This window comes from Hylobates moloch, unplaced genomic scaffold (assembly GCF_009828535.3).
Source record: "Hylobates moloch isolate HMO894 unplaced genomic scaffold, HMol_V3 SCAFFOLD_7, whole genome shotgun sequence".
In the NCBI taxonomy this organism is placed as follows: Eukaryota; Metazoa; Chordata; class Mammalia; order Primates; family Hylobatidae; genus Hylobates; species Hylobates moloch.
The window spans coordinates 102,603,433-102,628,981 of NW_026652282.1; the positions used below are offsets into that span (position 1 = coordinate 102,603,433).

At 35.6% G+C, this 25,549-nt stretch overlaps 1 non-coding gene across 1 annotated transcript; it reads right to left on the reverse strand.

The window, feature by feature from the left end:
- Positions 1-8,202: 8,202 nt before the first annotated feature.
- LOC116812337 (U7 small nuclear RNA) lies at positions 8,203-8,264 on the reverse strand. Its single transcript, XR_004370642.1, has one exon. It is a non-coding gene; the product is annotated as a U7 small nuclear RNA (small nuclear RNA).
- Between the last annotated feature and the right edge of the window lie 17,285 nt (positions 8,265-25,549).

Below are 25,549 nucleotides of genomic sequence, written 5' to 3' on the forward strand. Positions count from 1 at the left end.
TATATATATATATATATATATATACAGATTTTTAGAATCCTCTATGTCTATAAAGCTCTAAGTGTTGAATTTTTTTCTTCTGGAATGAATTATTACAAATTATTAATACATAATTTGTCAAATCATAAGCATATTAATATTTTGGCAAATTAAAATATAAAATGTTATTGGAAATGTATCTCAATAAAATGATAGCTGTTTTTTAATATTTTAATATTCTAGATGAATTCCATTTTTTATAAGAATGAGACAGATTTTATCATCAATTTTCAAACATTTTATTTAATTTTTAAAATATGTAAACATAGGAAAAACTTGTTATCATACATGACTAAATTGGCACGAAAGGAATTTTCTCGTAACAATGTCTCTCAATCTTTTGAAAACATTTCGAGTTACCTGCCAAAAATCACTTATTGATTTATCATCAAAATTATTTTTATTGATCTCTCAGCTAGCAGTTCAATTAGGCCCTGCTTCAAGTTTGTTAAAAGTAAAGAATTAGACACTATTCAAGTTGCACAATGATGTTACTCAGCCATTAGTCATTCATTTTGTCAACTTCATTAAGATAATTTTAAATTGCCTCTTTGTTTGGCACACTATAGTTTTTTCCATCCTGTAATGCACTGTAATAAAATTGCTGATGACTGAGAGCTGTGCTTTTCTTTGGTAAAGTCGGAGAAGGGGATTGTGAATAGGGTTGGACAAAGACAATCTGTCAATTGCTGGTTAGCAGGTGTAGTCTCAGGTAGACAACTATTAGGAAATAATTCATATGAAAGTTGAAGGTCTGAAATTATCCTACTACATATTTTCATTATTTCACATATTATTTGAAAAGCTTTGCATATACCTCCAGGAGCATATGTACCGTGATTTATGAACTTTGATTTGAAACATAATGTACCTTTGCTTCATCTTCATTAGATTTCTTTCCTCCAATAAAATTTTGAAGTCTTCTATGCCAGAGACATTTGTTTATACTCTCTTTTCACCTGGCATGATTGTGGGCACATAATAGGGACACAATAAGTACAAATGATCTTCAACTTAACAATGGTTTGACTAGCAGTATTTTTTTAGTTTTATAATGGTTGCAACAGTGATATGTATCCAGTGGAAACCATATTTTGAGTACCCATACACTCCTACTGTTTTTTACTTTCAGTACAATGACCAATAAATTACATGAGGTATTCAACACATCATTAAAAAATAGGCTTTGTGTTAGATGATTTTTCCCAACTGTAGGCTAATGTAAGTGTTCTGAGAATGTTTAAGTTATGCTAGGCTTAGCTATAATGCTCCATAAGTTAGGTGTGTTAAATGCATTTTTGACTTATGATGTTTTTAATTTATGATGGGTTTATTGTGACAATCCCATTGTGAAGTTGAGGAGCAACAGTATTGCATTAATCTGAATAGGTTTTTTTTTCAATGAAGTAAGAAATGAGCTAAATATAAGAATAGTGGAGGAAAAACTCAATACAGTTCTAGGGGACAACAGGTTTGCAGAAGAGGAGCCCAATAAACAATAGAGAAATAAACAATAGGGTACAATCAATCAAGGGCATATTTTTATTTGAGTCATGACCAAACCTTTTTTTTTTTTTTTTTGCAGTAAAATCAGTTGTAACTATAAATAACTTATGTTTTTTACATTGGACATTGCGGTTTTGAGCCAATCTTCTGCCTATCTCTGTACCACTCATATTACAGGACTTTTTTCTTAAATATTTCCTGACTACCCCAGCCTTCTTTCATCTCTCTTTCTCAACTATTTATAACTTGTATCATATAATTTATTCTGTAATTACATACTGAACCTATATTTTTTGATATTTTGTGTTAAGTTTGTTTCATTTCCCCAACTAGATTAAAGGCAGATAGTAAGTTTTATTACATGTGGTAAATATCTTGTTAATATTTGTAGTGTGATTAAAAGTCCTTCGAAAGTTTAGTATAGTGGCTTTGAAGATTAAAAAAAATGAAGTGCTTAGAAATACAAGTCATAAACTACAAGTAAGTTGATTGAGAATTAGACTCATTAACACCTCCCTCTGCTTTTTGTTTTGTATTCTTTAAGCATCTTTAGAAATTATTTATTTTACTATCAATTAAAAGAATAATATTCTGTGTATGAAAAGAGGGATGACAATGGTCTTGATTACACTATCATTGAGCAACTATATAATTACCAAATATAGACCCAGGTCTGTCACATATTTTGGTTGTTGTAGCTAAAGACTCATTAGGTTGTTGCTACTATTAAATTTTCAGTGTTATAAAGTCTTCCATCCTAATGTAAGAGCTAATAACCTTGAAACTATTTTCTCCTTTAGTTTCCCCTTAATATAATCATTTATGTTTATTGGTAGGGAAACATTTTCCCACATTGTATCTTCTTCCTTCTGACTGAGATATCCTGTGGAGTTATAGCAAGTCAGGAAAGTGATCAAACTTTTAAGTTATGAGTTTCCAGAAGTGTAAACTTCTATTATACTCTTATGATAAGCATTTTCTCTCTTCTACTAAATCAGTGTTTCTCAATAGGCTTGAATTCAATATAATAGGTTTGAATTTTAAAAGTTAACTTTAAATTTGGTTTTATAATAATCTTGTATTTACTTAAGGCTAATCAAAGGTAAAACAAGTGCAAAATAAAGACAGTGGCTCTAAAGCAAATGAAAGAGGGAGTTGATTTACTTATGACCCCATTCTTGAAAATCATTGCTCTACTTTGTAAACTAATTGAAATAATCTTTTTCCCATAAGCCGAGCATTGTCAGGCACAATACAGGCATTGGGAAAATGGTTTTTGAATGCTCAAATTAAAAGTGCAGTGACTGTTTATTACTACAATTCATCATAGATTCGCCTATAAATTGGTAATAGAGCATATCTAGCTATTGATAATGATACTTTAGAACTTTATTTGAAAGGATAAAATGCTCATGGCATACTGTTGGTAAACAAAGCAGATTAAAAACATGGTATTATTGGTATAATTATATATATAGATATATGTATTATACACATATATATCCGTGAGTTTGTATGGTTTAAAATATCAGGCTACATATTTAGATATGTTAAACTAGTTATACATGCCGATGATGAAATCTAGGTCAAATACCATAACTGCATTTTGATATTCCCTGGATCTCCTTATCTACCACAGTCTTGCTGTTACTTGAGGGAAGCTTGTTGTCAATTACCCCCATGCTGCTGTTCACGTGATAGTGGGTAAGTTCTCATGAGATCTGACGGTTTTATAAGGAGTTTTTCCCTGTTTGCTCTGAACTACTCTTTGCTGCCACCATGTGAAGAAGGACATGTTTGCCTCCCTTTCCACCATGATTGTAAGTTTCCTGAGGCCTCCCCAGCCATGCGGAACAGTGAGTCAATTGAACCTCTTTCCTTTATAAATGACCCAGTCTCAGGCAGTTTTTTATGGCAGCATGAGAATAGACTAATACAGGAAATTGATACCACAGAGAGTGGGGTGCTGCTGTAAAGATACCCGGAAATGTGGAAGTGATTTTGGAACTCGATAACAGGCAGAGGTTGGTACAGTTTGGAGGGCTCAGAAGAAGACAAAGAAATGTGGGAAAATTTGGAAATTCCTGGAGACTTGTTTGCTGGCTTTGACCAAAATGGGGAGAGCGATATGGACAATAAATTCCAGGCTGAGGTGGTCTCAGATGAAGATGAGGAAATTGTTGGGAATGGGAGTAAAGGTTACTCCTGCTATGTGCAGAGACTGGCAGCATTTTGCCCCACCCTAGAGATCTGTGGAACTTTGAACATGAGAGAAATGATTTAGGGTGTCTGGAGGCAAAAATTTCTTAGCAGCAAAGTGTTCAAGAAATGACAAAGCATAAAAGTTTGGAAAATTTGCAGCGTGATGATGTGATAGAAAAGAAACACCCATTTTCTGGGGAGAAATTCAAGCCCACTGCAGAAATTTGCATAAGTAACGAGGAGCCAAATGTTAATCACCAAGACAATGGGGAAAATGTCTCCAAGGCATGTCAGAGACCTTCATGGCAGCCCCTCCCACCAAAGCCCTGGAGGCCTAGGAGGGACAATGATTTTGTGGGCCAGGCCCCGGGTCCATGCTGGGCCCAGGGCCCCACTGCTCTGTGCAGCCTTGAGACATGGCGCCCTGTGTCCCAACTGCTTCAATGCCAGCTGTGGCTTAAAGGGGACAACACACAGCTCAGGCCATTGCTTCAAAGGGTGCAAGCTCCAAGCCTTGGCAGCTTACACGTGGTGTTGGTGGGAGCACAGAAGACAAGAATTGAGGTTCGAGAACATCTGGCTAGATTTCAGAGGGTGTATGGAAATGCCTTGATGTCCAGGCAGAGGTGAGCTGCAGAGGTGGAACCCTCATAGAGAACCTCTGCTAGGGTAGGGCAAAAGAAAAATGTGGGGTCAGAACCCCCACACAGTCCCCACTGGGGCAGTGCCTAGTGGAGCTGTGAGAAGAGGGCCACCATCCTCCAGACCCCAGAATGGTAGATCCACTGATAGCTTACACTCTGCACCTGGAAAAGCCACAGACACTCATTGCCAGCCTGTGAAGCAGCTGGTAGGAGGGCTGTATCCTGCAAAGCCACAGGGGTGGCACTGCCCAAGGCAGTGGGAGCATACCTCTTGCATCAGCATGACTTGGATGTGAGACATGGTATCAAAGGAGATTATTTTGGAGCTTTAAGATTTAATTACTACCTTGTTGGATTTCAGACTTGCATGGGGGCCTGTAACCCCTTTGTTTTGGCCATTTTTTTTCCTATTTGAAATGGGTGTATTTACGTAATGCCTGTACCTCCATTGTATCTAGGAAGTAATTAACTTGTTTTGTTTTTACAGGCTCATAGGTGGAAAGGACTTGCCTTTTCTTAGATGGAACTTTGGGCTTGGACTTTTAAGTTAATGCTGGAATGAGTAAAACTTTTGGGGACTATTGGAAGGGCGTGACTGTGTTTTGAAATGTGAGGACATGAGATTTGGGAGTGGCCATGGACATAATGATATAATTTGGCTGTGTCCTCACTTAAATCTCATCTTGAATTGTAGTTCCTATAATCTCCATATGTCATGGGAGGGACCCAGTGAAAGGTAATTTAATCATGGGCACAGTTATCCCCCATGCTGCTGTTCTCATGATAGTTAGTAGGTTCTCACGAGATCTGATGGTTTTATAAGAGGCTTTTTCCTCTTTGCTTGACACTTCTCCATCCTGCCATCATGTGAAGAAGGACATGTTTTCTTCCCCTTCCGCCATGATTGTAAGTTGCCTGAGGTCTCCCAGCCAGGTGGAATAGTGAGTCAATTAAACCTCTTTCCTTTATAAATGACCCAGTCTCAGGCAGTTTCTTATAGCAGTGTGAGAATGGATGAATACATTGAGTCTACTTTCTTGATTTATCTCCAAATGCCTTTCTTCTATATTGATTACTGATAGTTTGCTTTTCAGCTTCTTTTTTTTTTGATCAATTTTTGTTTTATCTGTTTACCACAGTTTTTTTTTATTATTATACTTTAAGTTCTAGGGTACATGTGCACAACGTGCAGGTTTGTTACATAGGTATACATGCTTCTTGTGGGTAACTATGCTCAGCACTATATTGATTTTCTCAAAATGCTCACTCATTCTCATAACTTCAAATATCATCTTCATATGAAGGGCTTCTAAGTCCTTTGCCCAAGCCCCCACCAATATGTCTTTCCTTTCTTACTTCCAAATTCTGTCTTTCTATTTATCATTCTTCCAGTCTCCATGTGGGACTACTGGAAATAACGTAGATTGTTATTTTATGATATTTATCTAGTCCATGAATTCTGCCATTTTTTAGGCCCACTACTTGTTCTGTATTCTACTGCTATATTTTTAATCAAGGTCCTGCCACCTATGTTGATTGCTATAAAAACATTCAAATTGTTTTTTAAGAGTGCTTTCCCTCCATCAAGCTAGCAAACCCATAATTCTCCTGTAACACCACTTTGTTTATACATCTAGGCTTTTTTCACCTAATGATCCATACCTGTAGAATGCATGAGTGAACTGGGAAGCTTAGCTATGCCTTTCTGTGTACCAGATCTTCTCCAGATCTGAGTAATTATAATTGAGTATAAACTCTGGTATATTTTTCTCTTTGACCTAAATTTTTTGCATAAAATGAGATCTGAAGGATAATAAGCATAAATATCAAAATTTTATAGGAACATGAACACTTAGATGAAAATTAAGTATCTTACTCAATAAACTTGAATTTGTTTTTGCCAATCCCTGCCAAATTCAGTGCTGGCTTATTTCCCTAGTGTAAGTAGAAAAAGATCAGCTAACAATGTTGGACACTTTGGCAGGGTTAAAAGTATTTTACATATATATATTTATATATTATTTATATATTTATATAGGTTTATGTAATATATATTATGTGTTTGTGACATATATAGATATATAAGCATATAAATGTTTATATATAAGTATATACATGTTTATTTATTTTTGAGACACAGTCTTGCTCTGTTGTTGAGGCTGGAGTAAAGTGGCACGATCTCAGCTCACTGCAATGTATGAGTCCTGGGTTCAAGAGATCCTTCTACTTCGGCTTCCCAAGTAGCTGGGACCACAGGCACGCACCACCATGCCGAGCTAATTTTTAAAATTATTTATAGAAACAGGGTCTCACTATGTTTTCCAGGCTGGTTTCAAACTCCTGGGCTCAAATGAGCTGACTACTTTGGTCTCCCAAAGTACCGGGATTACAGCCATGAGCCCCCATGCCTATCCTATATTTATTTTTTATTCATGCATTTTAAAGCTTCTTGCAGGTTGATCAGTGACTTTAGAGAGGCCCCTGACTTCTTCATATAGTTTTTCAGAGAAATCATGTATTTAATCACAGTAACTTAACAATAGTGAATTGTAATAGCCAAATCTCAGTTCTTTAACCTGTTAAGAGTTTATTACTCATTGATGAAGTATCCAATTTGGAAATTCAAGCTTGTGTGACTCATTTGTGTGACTCAGGAAGCATGATTCTTTCCTTCTAGTGGCTCCAACATTCCCTAGGGCCTTGTGGTAGTTGCTCTATTCTTTACATCTATCTGTGAGTGAGAATGATGAAAGAACATGGAGGATTACTTAAAACATTTTAACAACCAGGCCTGGACATGTCATATATTATTTTTATATACCTTTTACTGGTCACAACTAATCAAATGGCTTCACCTAGAGGGATTGACAAATATAGTTCGTATGCCCAGGGTGGGGAAAAAATGGGTTTGGTGAACATTGAGCCACTCTCAGTTACAGATAATGTTAATTTGTCTTCTAAACAATCCGAATTTACACTTTCATTTCTGACTCATGTTTCTAGTTGCTTACATTTCATAGGAAGGAAAATATATCTATTAGTTCAACATAAATATCTTGAGCTAGAATAATCAAATTTCCTCCACATGTGTACACTGAACCGATCTGATAGTAATGTTTTTGGTAACGGTAGAGGAGGTTGGGGAGTGAAGATGAATGTTGAATAAGTTAATCACAAAGTAAATGTGAGCTATTGATAAAATATGGCTGTTGTAAAACAATTTTTTAATTCAGTAAAAGTAGTTTGAACATATATTGGCTTTGTGTATATGTCTCAAATATTAGTATTTTTTCTTTTTAAAGATATAATTCACATAGCATAAAATTTACCCTTTTAAAATTTATAATTTAGTGGTTTTAAAAATAACTGCATAGTTTTAATTCTGGAACACTTTTCATTAGCACAAAAATGAACCCTTGTACTTATCAGCACTCTCCCCATTTATTTTCTCTCCCTCACCCCTCGTAGGGATTTAATTTAATCCATAGATCACTTAAGGAGCATTGTCATTTTATCATTGTTACCAATCTTCCAATTTATGAACAGTAGATGTCTTTCCATTTGTACAGGTGTTCTTTTATTTCTTTTTACTATATTTTGTAATATTCGGTATATGTTTTACAATTCCTTTAACATATTCCTAAGTATTTTGTTCCTTTTGATGCTATTGTAAATGAAATTGTGTTCTTAATTTTCTTTTCAGAATGTTCTTTTCTAGTGTATCAAAATAAAATTTACTATTGTATTTTGCTTTTGTATTATGAAATTTTGGTAAACTCGTGTGTGTGTGTGTGTGCATGTGTGCATTTTCATGAGTTTTCTGGTAAAAACCTGAAAACCAGCTAGACAAATTTTAAAGGAGTTGTAACATGTGAACTTGTATATTATTAATTCTAATAGCTTCCTTGTGAATTCTCTGGGATTTTCCTGATAAAAGATTACATCATGTACAAATACAGATAGTTTTATTTCTTCCTGTCTAATTTCTATACCTATTTTTTATTTTTTGGTTTTCAATACCATTCTTTGTTTTCTTTCAAAGTTTTTTTTTTTTTTTTTTTTTTTTTTTGAGACAGAATTGCTCTGTCGCCAGGCTGGAGTGCAGTGGCACAATCTCAGCTTACTGCAACCTCCATCTCCTGAGTTTAAGTGATTCTCCTGCCTCAGCCTCCCAAGTAGCTGGGACTACAGGTGCATGCCACCATGCCCAGCTAATTTTTGTAGTTTTAGTAGAAACGGGGTTTCACCCTCATTCCACTATCCACCCATAACTAGGCCCCAGTGTCTGTAGTTCCCTTCTTTGTGTCCATGTGTATAAAAGGTTTAGCTCCCACTTATAAGTGAGAACATGCGGTATTTGGATTTCTGTTTCTGTGTTAATTTGCTTAGTATAAAATGGTCTCCAGCTCCATTCTTGCTGCAAATGGCATGATTTCACTTTGTTTTATGGCTGCATAGTGTTCCATGGTGTATATATACACTCATTGATGGACATCTAGGTTGATTCCATCTGTTTTCTATTGTGAATAGTGCTGTTATTAACATACAAGTGCATGTGTCTTTATGGTAGAACAATGTATATTCATTTGGATATATACCCAGTAATGGGATTGTTGGGTTGAATTGTAGTCCTGTTTTAAATTCTTTTAGAAATTTTCAAAGTTTTGTACACAATGCCTAAACTAATTTACATTCCCACCAGCAATATATAATCATTCCCCTTTCTTTGCAACTTAATGAGCATCTGTAATTTTTTGACATTTTAATAATAGCCATTCTGACTGGTGTGAGATAGTATGACTGGTGTGAGATAGTATGTCTTTGTGGTTTTGATTTGCATTTCTCTAATGATTAGTGATATTGAGAATTTCTTCATATGCTTGTTGGCTATGTGTATGTCTTCTTTTGAAAAGTGCCTGTTCATGTCCTATGCCCATTTTCAAATGGGGATGTTTGTATTTTGCTTGTTAATTTGTTTACATTTCTAATAGATGCTTGATATTAGATCTTTGACAGATGCACAGTTTGCAAATATTTTGTCTCATTCTACAAGTTGTCTTTTTATTCTGTTGATAGTTTCTTTAGCTGTACTGAAGCTCTTTAGTTTAATGAGGTCCCACTTGTCAATTTGTGTTTTTGTTCCTATTGCTTTTGGAGTTTTCTCAATGAAATCATTTCCAGGGCTTATGTACCAAATGATATTTCCTAGGCTTGTGTCCTAGGGTTTTTAGAGTTTCAGTTTTTACGTTTAAGTCATTAATCCTTCTTGAGTTGATTTTTGTATATGGTGTAATGAAGGAGTCCAGTTTCAATATTCTGCATATGGCTGGTGAGTTATCCCAGCACATTTATTGAACAGGGTGCCCTTTCTCCATTTCTTGTTACTGTTGACTTTGTCAAAGATTTGATGTTTATAGGTGTGCAGCTTTATTTATGGGTGCTCTACTCTGTTCCATTGGTCCGTGTGTCTTTTATTTGTACTAGTACGATGCTGTTTTGGTTACTGTAGCCTTGTAGTATAGTTTGAAGTCAGGTAGTGTGATGCTTCTGTCTGTTCTTTTTGCATAGGATTGCCATGGCTATTCTGGCTCTTTTTTGGTTCCATAAGAATATGAGTAGTTTTTTTTTTTCTAATTCTGTGAAAAATGTCATTAGAAGTTTGATACAGATAGCATTGAATCTGTAAATTATTTTTAGCAGTATGGCCATTTTAACAATATTGATTCTTTCTCTCTCTTAGCATGGAATGTTTGTCCACTTGTTTCTATTGTTTGTGATTTCTTTCACCAGTAGTTTGTAATTTAGTCCAATATCTTTGAAGTACATTGATGTAAACATCTTAAACACAAAAGCAAATCCAACAGCACATCAAAAAGCTAATCTACCATGATCATGTAGGCTTTATTGCTGGGATGCAATATTTGTTCTACATCTGCAAATCAGTAAATGTGATTCATCAGATAAACAGAACAAAAAACAAAAACCACATGATCATCTCAATTGACACAGAAAAGGCTTTTGATAAAATTCAATATTCCTTCATGTTAAAAGCCCCCAACAAACTAGTCATCAAAGGAACATACCTCAAAATAATAAAAACAATGCATGATAAATCCATAGCCAACATCATTTTGAATGGGCAAAAGCTGGAAACTTTTCCAATGAGAACTGGAAAAATACAGGGATGCACATTCTCACCACTTCTATTCAACATAGTCCTGGAGGTCCTAGCCAGAGTAATCGGGAAAGAGAAATAAATGAAAGGCATCCAAATACGAAGAGAGGAAGTCAGGCTATCTCTCTTTGCAGACAATATTATTATATGCCCAGCAAACCCCATAGTCTCTACACAAAGGCTTCTGGATTTGATAAACATCTTCAGCAAAGATTCAGCATACAAAATCAATGTGCAAAAATTAGTCACATTTCTTTTTTTAGAAATATTTTAATTTCTGGGATACATGTACAAGACGTGCAGGTTTGTTACACAGGTAAATGTGTTCCATGGTGGTTTGCTGCACCTATTGACCCATCACCTAGGTATTAAGCTCAGCATGCATTAGCTATTTATCCTGATGTTCTCCCTCCCCTTGACCCCCATAGGCCCTGGTGTGTGTTGTTTCCCTCCCTGTGTCCATGTGTTCTCATTGTTCAGCCCCCACTTATGTGTGAGAACATGCGGTGTTTGGTTTTGTGTTCCTGTGTTAGTTTGCTAAGGATAATGGCTTCCAGCTTCATCCATGTTCCTGCAAAGGACATGATCTTGTTCCTTTTTATGGCTGCATAGTATTTCCATGGTGCGTATGTACCACATTTTTTTATCCAGTCTATCATTGATGAGCATTTGGGTTGATTCCATGTCCATTCTGACTGGCATGAGATGGTATCTCATTATGGCTTTGATTTGCATTTCTCTAATGACCAGTGATGTTGGGTTTTTTTTCCATATGTTTGTTGGCCACATAAATGCCTTCTTTTGAGAAATGTCTGTTCATGTCTTTTGCCCACTTTTTGATTGAGTCATTTGATTTTTGTTATAAATTTGTGTGAGTTCCTCGTAGATTATGGATATTAGACCTTTGTCAGATAGAGATTGCAAAAATTTTCATTCATTCCATAGGTGTCTATTCACTCTGATGGTAGTTTCTTTTGGTGTGCAGAAGCTCTTCAGTTTAATTAGGTCACATTTGTCCATTTTTGCTTTTGTTTCCTCTATGTCTTGAATGGTATTGCCTAGATACCCTCTTCTAGGGTTTTTATCCTTTGGGATTTTACATTTATGTCTTTAATCCATCTTGAGTTAATTTTTGTTTCAGGTATAGGGGAAAGGTCCAGTTTCAATTTTCTGCATATGGCTAGCCAGTTTTCCCAGTACCATTTATTAAATAGGAAATCCTTTCCCCATTGCTTTTGTCAGCTTTGTCAAAGATCAGATGGTTGTAGATATGTGGTCTTGTTTCTGAGGTCTCTATTCTGTTCCATTGTTCTATGTGTTTGTTTTGGTACCATTACCATGCTGTTTTGGTTAAATTAGTCACATTTCTACACATCAGTGACATCCAAATTGAAAGCCAAATCAAGAATACAATCCCATTCACAATAGACACACACACACACACACGCGCGCGCGCACACACACACACACACACACACACACATACCCTAGGAATACAGCTAATCGGGGAGGTGAAGGATCCCTGTTATTTACTTTTTTACTTTTTCTTGCCCATGCTGGTGTAAATTAGAACTTTTCATACAATGTTGAATAGAAGTAGCAAGAATAGACATGATTGTTTTGTTCTTAATATTGGAGGGTAAGGTTTTGGTCTTGCACTATTAAGTATGATGGTAGCTGCAATTTTTTTATTTTTATTTATTTTTTTTATTATACATTAGGTTTTAGGGTACATGTGCATAATGTGCAGGTTTGTTACATATGTATCCATGTGCCATGTTGATTTCCTGCACCCATTAACTCGTCATTTAGCATTAGGTATATCTCCTAATGCTGTCACTCCTCCCTCCCCCAACCCCACAACAGTCCCCGGAGTGTGATGTTCCCCTTCCTGTGTCCATGAGTTCTCATTGTTCAATTCCCACCTGTGAGTGAGAACATGCGGTGTTTGGTTTTTTGTCCTTGCGATAGTTTACTGAGAATGATGTTTTCCAGTTTCATCCATGTCCCTACAAAGGACATGAACTCATCATTTTTTATGGCTGCATAGTATTCCATGGTGTATATGTGCCACATTTTCTTAATCCAGTCTATTGTTGTTGGACATTTGGGTTGGTTCCAACTCTTTACTATTGTGAATAGTGCCGCAATGAACATACGTGTGCATGTGTCTTTATAGCAGCATGATTTATAGTCCTTTGGGTATATACCCAGTAATGGGATGGCTGGGTCAAATGGTATTTCTAGTTCTAGATCCCTGAGGAATCGCCACACTGACTTCCACAATGGTTGAACTAGTTTACAGTCCCACCAACAGTGTAAAAGTGTTCCTATTTCTCCACATCCTCTCCAGCACCTGTTGTTTCCTGCTTTTTTAACGATGGCCATTCTAACTGGTGTGAGATGGTATCTCACTGTGGTTTTGATTTGCATTTCTCTGATGGCCAGTGATGATGAGCATTTCTTCATGTGTTTTTTGGCTGCATAAATGTCTTCTTTTGAGAAGTGTCTGTTCATGTCCTCTGCCCACTTTTTGATGGGGTTGTTTGTTTTTTTCTTGTAAATTTGTTTGAGTTCATTGTAGATTCTAGATATTAACCCTTTGTCAGATGAGTAGGTTGCAGAAATTTTCTCCCATTCTGTAGGTTGCCTGTTCACTCTGATGGTAGTTTCTTTTGCTGTGCAGAAGCTCTTTAGTTTAATTAGATCCCATTTGTCAATTTTGGCTTTTGTTGCCATTGCTTTTGGTGTTTTAGACATGAAGTCCTTGCCCACGCCTATGTCCTGAATGGTATTGCCTAGGTTTTCTTGTAGGATTTTAATGGTTTTAGGTCTAACATTTAAGTCTTTAATCCATCTTGAATTAGTTTTTGTATAAGGTGTAAGGAAGGGATCCAATTTCAGCTTTCTACATATGGCTAGCCAGTTTTCCCAGCACCATTTATTAAATAGGGAATCCTTTCCCCATTTCTTGTTTTTGTCAGGTTTGTCAAAGATCAGATAGTTGTAGCTATGTGGCATCATTTCTGAGGGCTCTGTTCTGTTCCATTGATCTATGTCTCTGTTGTGGTACCAGTACCATGCTGTTTTGGTTACTGTAGCCTTGTTGTATAGTTTGAAGTCAGGTAGCATGATGCCTCCAGCTTTGTTCTTTTGGCTTAGGATTGACTTGGTGATGCGGGCTCTTTTTTGGTTCCATATGAACTTGAAAGTAGTTTTTTCCAATTCTGTGAAGAAAGTCATTGGTAGCTTGATGGGGATGGCATTGAATCTATAAATGACCTTGGGCAGTATGGCCATTTTCACGATATTGATTCTTCCAACCCATGAGCATGGAATGTTCTTCCATTTGTATCTCAAAATAATAAGAGCTATCTACAACAAACCCACAGCCAATATCATACTGAATGGGCAAAAACTGGAAGCATTCTCTCTGAAAACTGGCACAAGACAGCGATGCCCTCTCTCACCACTCCTATTCAACATAGTGCTGGAAGTTCTGGCCAGAGCAATCAGGCAGGAGAAGGAACTAAAGGGTATTCAATTAGGAAAAGAGGAAGTCAAATTGTCCCTGTTTGCAGATGACATGATTGTATATCTAGGAAACCCCATTGTCTCAGCACAAAATCTCCTTAAGCTGATTAGCAACTTCAGCAAAGTCTCAGGATACAAAATCAATGTACAAAAATCACAAGCATTCTTGTACACCAATAACAGACAAACAGAGAGCCAAATCATGAGTGAACTCCCATTCACAATTGCTTCAAAGAGAATAAAATACCTAGGAATCCAACTTACAAGGGATGTGAAGGACCTCTTCAAGGAGAACTACAAACCACTGCTCAATGAAATAAAAGAGGTAGCTGCAATTTTTTATGGATGCCATCAACAGATTGAGAAAGTTTCTTTCTATACTTAGTTTCTTCAGTATTTTTTTTATTATGAAATGGTGTTGGGTTTTGTGCAATGCTGTATCTATATCTATTGATATATCATGTAGATTTTGTCCTTTATTCTATTAATATATATTACATTGAGAAATTTTACATTAATAAAACCTGTAACTCCTGGAATAAATCTCACTTCATCATGGAGTACAATTCTTTTACTATGTGGGTTAATTTGATTTGCTAATGTTTTGTTTTGGACTTTTGCATCTATGTTAATGGAAATATTGGTCAGTAGAAATTGTTTTTCTTTTTTTTTTTCTAGTGTTGGTATTAGGGTAAGTGTAGCCTCATAGGTTGAGTTGTAGAATGTTTCCTCCTCTTATATTTTGGAAGAATTTGTAAAGGAATGGTGTGAATTACTTTTTAAACAGTTGTTAGAATTTACCAGGGAAGACATCTGCATGTAGGTTTTCCTTTGTGGAAAACTTTTTGGTTACTAATTTAATCTCTTTAGTTGTTATTGGTCTACTTAGATTTTCTCTTTCTTTTTGAAGCAGTTTCAGTACTTTGTGTCTTTCTAGGAATTTTTCGTTTTCATCCAGATTATCTAATTTGTTTGCATATAATTGCTCATAATACTCCCTTGTGATCTTTTTAACTTCTATACAGTGGATAATAGTGCCCCATTTTTATTGTTGTTCAGTCTAGCCTTTTGTTGTTGAGTCAAGCCAAAGATTTGTCACTATCTGCTAATTTTTTAACCTATTATTTGCTCAATCTAGTTAACAATTTGTCAATATTTATTCTAAGAATTATTTTTTCTAATTTTTATTTCATTTATCTCTGCTCTAATTTTTATTATTTTCCTTATTCTGCAAGCTTTATATTTAGTATGCCCTTCTTTTTGTAGTTTTTAAGGTGGAAGGTTAGGTTACTGATTTGAGGGTTGTTTTTTCTTTTTTAATATAGATATTTACATTCTTCTCAAGCATACATAAAACAATTTTCAAGATAGACCTATAAATAATGTGTACACTTCTGTTGTGAGATAGAGTCCTTCTATAGATGTTTGGTAGGCCTAGTTAGTTTATGTTGTTGTTCAAGTCTTCTATTTCTTTGTTAATCTTCTGCCTGACTGCTCTATTTACTATTAAAATGTAGTGCCGAAGTCTCCAACAATTACTGTTGATTTTTCTCTTTCTCCCTTCAATTATGTCAGTTTTCCATCATAAATTTTAGGACTCTTTTGTTAAGTGCATATATGTTTATAATTGTTATATATTCTTCATGTAGTCCTCCTTTTAATATTCCGGTGTTTTTTTGGTTATTGTTTGCATGTTATCTTTTCCGTGCTTTTACACTTAACTTATTTGTGTCTTTCATCTAGAGTGTGTCTATTCCAGAAAGCATATTGTTATATCATGTTTTTGTTTTTTAAAAAATTTAGTTTCATTCTGCCAATCTGTTCTTTGCTTGGAGCGTTTAATCCATTTACATTGAATGTAATTACTGATAAAGTAGGAATTACATCTTCCATTTATTCTTCGTTTTCTACATGTCTTATTTATTTTTTGTTCATCTATTTTTCTCTTATTGCCTTCTTTGGGTTAAATAGACATTTTCTGAAATACCACTTTAATTTATATTAGTTAGGGTTCTCCAGAGAAATAGATCCAATATGACGTGTTTGTGTATGTGTATATATAAGAAGACATATATTTTAATGTATTTTTACATATGTATAAAGGGATTTATTGTAAAGAATTGTGCATATGATTATGAAGGCTAATCCCAAGATTTTCAGGGTGAGTCAGAAAACTGGAGATCTAGGATTGCTGATAGTGTGGTCCTGGTTTGAATACTGGAAGATTCGAGACCGAGAAAGAGCTGATGTTTCAGTTCAAGCCCAAAGGCAAGAAAAAGACTGATGTCCCATTCTGAGGGCTGTCAGACAGGAAGAATTATCTCTTACTTGGAAAATAAACAGCCTTTTTGTCCTGTTTAGGCTTTCAACATGTTGGATGAGGCCCACCCACTTTAGGCAGGGAAATCTTTATATAGCCTACCAAATTGAAAAGTAATGTCATACAAAAATGCTCACATGAATAGCCAGAGTAATGTTTGACCAAATATCTGGGTGCACTATGGCCCAGTCAAAGTGACAGATAAAAATGACCATTACATAATTGCTTTGTCATTTATTTTGCTATGATTTTGAGTTATTTTCTTAGTGGCTTCTTTGGGGGGTTACAGTTAACATCTAAATTTATAACAATCTAGCTCAGATTAATAAAATTTCACTTGTATACAAAGCTTTGCTTCTATATAGCTCCATTTTACTAGAAGATAATAGTTATAAACCAAGAAATACATTTATTCTGTCTTTTATATTTACACATGTAGTGACCATGGAATATTACCTATGTAATTTAACCTATAGGTCATGTATGTTACCTATGCCATGGAATGTGGTTTTGTTAATTCTTCAATGTGTATTCCAGGTAGTGCCTATTGTGTTTAAATTTTAGCCTGAAGCATTCCTGTTTGTATTTCTCATAAGTTAAGTCTGCTAGTGGTGAATCATCTTAGCTTTTATTTGAGAATGTCTTAATTTGTCTTTCATTTTTGAAGGATCGTTTTCCTGTGCATAGAATTCTTGGTCGTCTTCTTTAAAACAGAGGTCCCCAACCCCCGGGCCACACACTGGTAGTACCGGTCTGTGGCCTATTAGGGACGAGGCTCCTCAGCAGGAGGTGAGTGGCAGGTGAGTGAGCATTACTACCTAAGCTCTGCCTTCAATCAGATCAGCAGTGGCATTAGATTCTCATAGGAGAATCTAACCCTGTTGTGAACTGTGCATGTGAGGGATCTAGGTTGCTTACTCCTTGTGAGAATCTAACTAATGCCTGATGATGTGAGGTGGAACAGTTTCATCCCAAAACCGTACCTGCAACCCTGTCTGTGGAACAATTATCTTCCACAAAACCAATCCCTGGTGCCAAAAATTTAGGGGGCCGCTGCTTTAATACACTGAAATTGTCATATTCCCACCTTGTGTCCTGCATGGTTTCTAATGATTAATCAGCTGTTAGTGTTAGTGAGGATTCCTTGTATACAATGATTCATTCCTCTCTTGCTGCTTTCAAGGTTCTCTCTTTGTCTTTCCAGTTTGATTATAATGTATGTCTGTGAGTATCTCTTTAGATTCATCTTACTTGGTGTTTATTCAGCTTCTTTTATGAGTAGATTCTTATATTTCATCAACTTTAGAAATATTTTAGCCATTATTTATTCAAATATACATTCTGCCCTAATATATCTTTCCTTTCCTTCTGAGACTCACATTATGCCTGTGTTGGTATGCTTGGTGGTATCTCAAGTGACTCTTAGGCTCCGTTCAATTTTATTTATTTTGAAATCTTTCTATTTCTCAGATTCAATAATCTTAATTGACCTATCTTAAGGTTTACTGATGTATTCTTTTCCTGGCTCAATTCTGCTATCAAGACTCACTAGTAATTTATTTATTTAGTACAATTTAAACTTCAGAATGTCTATTTGAGTCTTTAAAATAATTTCTGTATCTTTACTGATACTGTCTGTTTGGTGATACAACATTTTTATACCTTCTTTGCTTCTTTAGGCATGGTTATCCATAATTCTTTGAGCAATTTTTAAACAGCTGATTTAAATTCATTGTCTATTAAGTTCAATGTTACGTCTTCCTCAGGAACAGTTTATGTTAACCATTTTTTTTATCCATGTATGGACCATACCTTTTTTTTCACATACCTCATAAGCTTTTACTGAAAACTGGCCATTGGGCATAGTATAGCTTGGAAACTATGGAAACCAAATTTTTCGCCTCTTCAGGATTGTTGTTATTTGTTGTTGCTAGTTTGCTGACTTTTTGAAAATAATTCTGTGATGTTTGTATTCTTTGTCTTGCATGGCCACTGAAGTCTCTGCTCTATTAGCTTTGTCATCACCTATGTTGGCCGGAAATTTCCTTGCCTGCAGCCATTAAATGTCACTTTCTTTTCTTAGGGGGTTCTGTGTTGTTATGGCATATCTTAAAGACAGGCAGTTGACTTCTTTGCCTTAGTATTTTATTTTCTGTTTCTACAGAGCCTCAGGATTAGCCAGTGGTGTGTGTTTAGGGCCTTCTCATTCTTTTTGAGCTTGAGAACAATTCTACACAGGTGTATGGCTTCTAGATTCCCAAGAATAAGCTGCCTATGGAAATCTTCTTCCCGAGCTTTTCCTTTTAAGCTCTGTTGTTCACATCAATTCTTGTCCCCTTCCCCATGCAGCTGCGATATTAAACCATTACTACTATTATTTTTTTACCAATGCTTCCAGGGAAAAGTTGTTCTTATTGGGTAAGCTGTGAGTAAGGTCCAAGAAAGATAGGTTCTCAGAATGAGGTCTTCCAAGAAACTCTCAGAATCATAAATAATGATAAATTCTGAGGAAATGGAGCTTTGAAATAGCTCCAAAACTATTCTTACTCCATTAGATACCAATCTGCTGCTTTTCACAATGACTGCAGGATGTTGATTTTCAAGGGTGCTACAGAGCTGAGAAAGGGGAGGTGGGAATAGGGCAAGTTAAATGCCAAAAATTTTGTTCTTACTTAAATTCTTTTTTTCTGGAATAAATTATCTCTGATCAATGCAAACCTTTGTTTCATTTCCATAATCCTGAACAAATGTATTTTGACAAATTTTACCAGGTGTAAAGATACTATGTAAAGGAAAAGAAAACTACAGACCAATATACCTGAGATATATATATATATATACACACACACACACACATATATATATATACACACACACATATATATATACACACACATATATATATATATATATTTTTTTTAGACAGTGTCTCACTCTGTATCTAGACTGGAGTGTAGAGGCGTGATTTCAACTCATTGCAACCTCTGTGTCCCAGGCTTGAGCGATCCTCCTACCTCAGCCTCTAGAGTACCTGAGACTACAGGCATCCCTGATGAATGTTGACATAAAAATCCTTAACAAAATATTAGCAAACTCTCAGGCCTGGGCTATCGGACAGCATTTGTGGACCCCTCCCTTGGCCAGAGGGGAGCCTACTGCCCTGAAAGGTGAGTCCCAGTCTTGGCAGCATTCATCATAAGTTGTCAGAAGAGCCCTTGGGTTTTAAGGTGAACATCATCTGTGGCCTGGCAGAACCCCATGTGGTCCGTAGTAGTGGTAGCCACAGGGAGAGGCTCCTCTGCCTGTAGAAAGGAAAGAATGGGAAGAACTTTTGTATTGTGGTTTGAGTGCTAGCTTAGTAACAGTAGAACAGAACAGCAGGTAAATTTGTAGGTTTTTTTTGCTCTAATTCCTGGTTCCCAGACAGTGTCTCTGGACCCACCCAGGGTCTTGGTAAATTCACCACCCTGAAGGGAAGGACACAAACCTGGCTGGCTTCACTGCCTGCTAATCATAGAGCTCCAGGGACTTGAGTGAAAATAAGTGGTAGTCAGGTAGTGGTTACAGTGGTCCTTGAGTGAGATCCAGTGCTATTCTGACTTCAGTTCTGGCCCACTGGAGTCCCAGTGGTGGTGGCCAAAAGGGTGCTTGCATCAACACACCCCCAGTTTCAGGAGGCTCAACACAGAGAGACTGTTTTCTGTGGAGAATGTAGGGGAAAAAAACAAGAGTCTCTGCCTGGTAATCTAGATAATTCTTCCAGATCTTATCCATGACCACCAAAGTCGTACTTCTATGAGTCGGCAAAAACCACAGCATCACTGGGTTTTGGCCCCAAGTCCCTTTAACTATCTGGAAAGCCTTCTCAAGAAGGACAGGCACAAATAAGCCCAGACTGCAATGACTACATTAAATACCTAGCTCTTAAACGTCCAGATACTGATGAATATCAGTGATGAATACCTATAAGCATCAAGATCATCCAGAAAAACATGTTCTCAACAAACAAACTAAATTAAAAACTGGAAACAATCCTTGAGAAAGGCAGATATATGTGACTTTTCAGACAGAGAATTCAAAATCACTGTGTTGAGGAAACTCAAAGATATTCAAGATAACACAGAGAAGGAATTCAGAATTCCATTAGACAAATTTAACAAAGACATTGAAATAAATAAAAAGAGCAGAAATTCTAAAGATGACAATGCAACTGACATACTGAAGGATGCATCAGTCTTTAACAGCAGAATTGATCCAACAGAAGAAAATTACTGAGCTTAAATACAGACCATTTGAAAATACACAGTCAGAGGAGACAAAAGAAAAAATAATAAAGAGAATGAAGCATGTCTGCAAGATCTAGAAAATAGACTCAAAAGGGCAAATCCAAGAGTTATTGGCCTGAGAGAAAAGATAGAGAAAAAGATAGGGATAGAAAGTTTATTCAAAGGGATAATATCAGAGAATTTCCCAAACCTAGAGAAAGTGATCAACATTCAAGTATAAGAAGGTTATAGACTCCTAAGCAGATTGAACCCAAAGAACACTACCTAAGGCATTTAATGATTAAACTGCCAAAAGTCAAGGATAAACAAAGGATACAAAAGCAGCAATAGAATAAAAAATAACATGCAGTAGAGCTCCAATATGTCTTGCAATTGACTTTTTACTGAAAACTTTACAGGCCATGAGAGAGTGGCATGACATATTTAAAGTACTGAGGGAAAAATACTTTTATCGAAATAGTATATCTGGTGAAAATGTCCTACAAGCATGAAGAGGAAAGAAAGCCTTTCCCAGACCAACTAAAGCTTAGGGATTACATCAACATCAGATCTGTCCTTCAAGAAAAGCTAGCAGGAGTTCTTTAATCCTAGAGAAAGGGATGTTAATGAACAAGAAGAAACCATCTGGAGATACAGAACTCACTGATGATAGTAACCACACAGAAAAACACAGAATATTGTAACACTGTAACTGTGGTGTGTAAACTACTCAAGTAGAAAGACTAAATGATATACCAACAAAAACAATAGCAAAATAACAACTTTTTCAAGACATAGACTGTACAATGAGACATTAAGAGAAACAACAAAAAGTTAAAAAGCTGGGAGATGAAGTATAGAGTTTTATTAGCTTTTTTGTGTGTTTATTGTTTGTGCAGTCAGTGTTAAGTTGCCATCATTTTAAAACAATGGGTTGTAACATAGTATTTGCAAGCCTCATGGTAACCTCATATTGAAAAGTATACAGCAGATGCACAAAAAATGAAAAGAAAAATATTAAATTATACCACCAGAGAAAGTAACCTTCACTAAAAGGAAGGAAAGAAGAGTCTCACAAAAAAAAAGAAACAGAAAACAAATAACAAGTGGCAAGAGTAAGTACCTACTTATCAATAATAACATTGAATATAAATGAACTAAACTTTTCAATAAAAAGACAGAGTAGCTAAATGGACGAAGGAAACAATACTCAATGATGTGTTATTTATAAGAATCACACCTCACCTATAAAGATACACATGCACTGAAAATACAGGGATGGAAAAAGATATTCAATCACAATGGAAACCCAAACAGAGCAGGAGTAGCTATACTTATACAAGACAAAATAGATTTTAGGGCAAAAAATATAAGAAGAGACATGGAAGATCATATAATGAAAAAGGGGTTAATTCTACAAGATGATATAATGACTGCAAATATATATGCACCCAACATTGGAGTGCCCAGATATATAAAGCAAATATCATGAGAGCTAAAGAGAGGGATGGATTCCAGTCCAATAATAGTTGGAGAATTCAACACCCTACATTCAGCACTGGACAGATCTTTTAGATACAAAATCAACAAAGAAACATTGGACTTATTCTTCACTTTAGACCAAATGGACATGATAGATATTTACAGAGCATTTCATCCAAAGGCTTAGAATACATATTCTTTTACTCAGCCCATAGACCATTCCCAATGATAGAACATATGTTCCATAACAAAATGAGTCTGAAAGCATTAAAAAATGGAAATTATCTGAAGTATCTTCTCTGACCACAATGGAATAAAACTGGAAATCAATAAGAAAAGAAATTTGAAAACTATACAAACACATGAAAATTGAACAATATGCTCGTATTAGAATACCAATGACGTCCTTCACAGAAATAGAACAGTCCTAAAATTTATATGGAACCACAAAAAACCTAGAATAGCCAAAGCTATTCTAAGCAAAAAGAACAGAACTGGAGGAATTACATTATCTGACTTCAAATTATACTACAGAGGCCAGGCACAGTAGCTCACACCTGTAATCTCAGCACTTTGAGAGGCTGAGATGGGCAGATCACATGAAGTCAGAAGTTCAATACTGGCCTGGCCAATATGGTGAAAATCTACTAAAAATACAAAAATTAGCTGAGTGTGGTGGCATGTGCCTATAATCCCAGCTACTCGGGAGGCTGAGTCAGGAGAATTGCTTGAACCCAGAGGCAGAGGTTGCAGTGAGCCAAGACTGTGCCACTGCACTCCAGCCTGGGTGACAGAGTGAGACTCCATCTCAAAAAAACAAAAACAAGCAACATAACAACAACAACAACAACAAAAACAAATTATACTACAGAGGTATAGTAACCAAAACAGCATAGTACTGGCTTTAAAACAAACAGCAGAACAGAATAGAGAACCCAGAAACAAATCCACACACCTACAGTGAACTCATTTTTGACAAAGGTGCAAGAGCATACACTGGGGAAAAGAGACAGTGTCTTCAATGAATGGTGCTGGGGAAACTGGAAATCCATATTCATAATAATGAATCTAGACCTCTATCTCTCGCCATATACAAAAATAAAATCAAAATGAATTAAATTCTTAAATCTAAGACTCCAAGCTATAAGCTTACTATAAGAAAACTTTGGAGAAACTCTCCAGGTCATTGGTCTGGTTGAAAATTTCTTGAGCAATACCTACAAGCATAGGCATCCAAAGCAAAAATGGTCAAATGAGATCACATCAAGTTAAAAACCTTCTGCACAGCAAAAGAAACAACACAGTGAAGAGACAACCCACAGAATGGGAGAAAAATTTGAAAGTTATGCATCCGACAAGGGATTAATAACCAGAATATATGAGGTACTTAACCCTAAATGTAAAAATCTAATAATCCCATCAAAAATGGACAAGAGATTTGAATAGACATTTCTCAAAAGAAGACATACAAATGGCAAACAGGCATATGAAAAGATGCTTAACATCACTGATCATCACAGAAATGCAAATCAAAACTACAATGTAATATCATCTCACCTCAGTTAAAATGGCTTGAATCCAAAAGGCAGGCAATAACAAATGCTGGCAAGGTTGTGGATAAACGGGAACCATTATACACTGTTGGTGGAAATGTAAGTTAGTACAACTACTATGAAAAACAGTGTGAAGATTCCTCAAAAATCTAAAAATAGAGCTACTATATGATCCAGCAATCCAACTATTAAGTATATATCCTAAAGAAAGGAAATTAGTATATTGAAGATATCTGCATGGGAGATATCTGCACTCCCATGTTTATTGCAGCACTATTCACAATAGCCAAGATTTGGAAGCAACCTAAGTGTCCATCAACAGATGGATAAAGAAAATGTGGTACTTATACACAATGAAGTATGCTTCAGCCGTAAAAAAGAATGAGATCCTGTCAGTTGCAACAGCATAGATGGAACTGGAGGTCACTATGTTAAGTGAAATAAGCCAGGCACAGAAAGACAAACATCACATGTTTTCACTTATTTGTGGGAGCTAAAAGTCAAAATAATTGAACTCATGAAGAGGAAAAGTAGAAGATGGTTACCAAAGACTGGAAAGTGTAGTACGAGTTGGGAGAGAGGTGGGGATGGTTATTGGGTACAAATAAAATAGGTAGAAAGATGAATAAGACCTAGTATTTGATCACATAACAGGATGAATGTAGTAAATAATAATTTGTTTCTACATTTTTAAATAACTAGAAGACTATAACTGGATTTTTTTTATAACACAAAGGACAAATGCTTGAGGGGATCACTGCCCCATTTTCCATGATGTGATTATTATGTAGTCCATGTTTGTATCAAAATATCATAAGTAACTCATATATATGTGTATATATATCATATATATACCTACTATGTACCCACAAAAAATTAAAAATTATAAATTAATGAAAATGTTAGCAAGCTAAATTCAATAGAACCTTAAAAGTATTACACATCAGTACTATGTAGAATGTAGTCCTGGAATTCATGGATGATTCATCATATGACAGTCAATCAGTGTAATACACAACTTCCACAAAATAAAGGACAAAAAGTACATGTGCTTTTCAATTGATGTAGAAAAACTGTGTGAAAAAGAATCTAACCCACTTGCATGATAAAACACACTCATCAAACTAGGAATAGAAGGAAACGAACTCAATCTATTAAAGGATATATTTGAAGAGCCTGTAGCTAACATCATACTCAATGGTGAAAAACTCAACATTTTTCCTTTGATACTAGGAATATCAGGAAGAAGGCTAAGATGTCCAGTCTTATCAATTCTATAGTAGTAGAAGTCCTAATTAGAGCAATTAGGCAAGAAAAAGAAATAAAAAAGGCACCCAAATGTGAAAAGGGGAAGTAAACTTATCTGTGTTTGCAGATGACATAGTTATTTTTTTTAAAAAAAACCTGAAGATTCTACAAAAACACCTGTTAGAACTAATAAACAAATTCAGTAAAGTTGCAATATATAAGACAAATGCCAAAAATCAGTTGTGTTTCTATACGGGAAATTTGGGAATTTATCATTCTACATTTCTTATTACAGAACTTTACTTACCATAAGAATTTTAGATCTTTCAATAATAATGTGCATTATGAATGTTTAAAATAAGGGATTTATTGTGGAGCAACTAAAAAGCTAGTACTCTACAGAATATATTTTAAATTAAGCTTCTCTAGAGTCATTTTTCTGGAAGACTAGTCCACTGACCACTGAGGGCCCCTGAGACCCTTTAAGGTGTCTGTAATATCAAAATTATTTTACAATATTATTTTACAATAATATTTTACAATATTTTTTACAATATTACAATAATATTTTACAATATTTT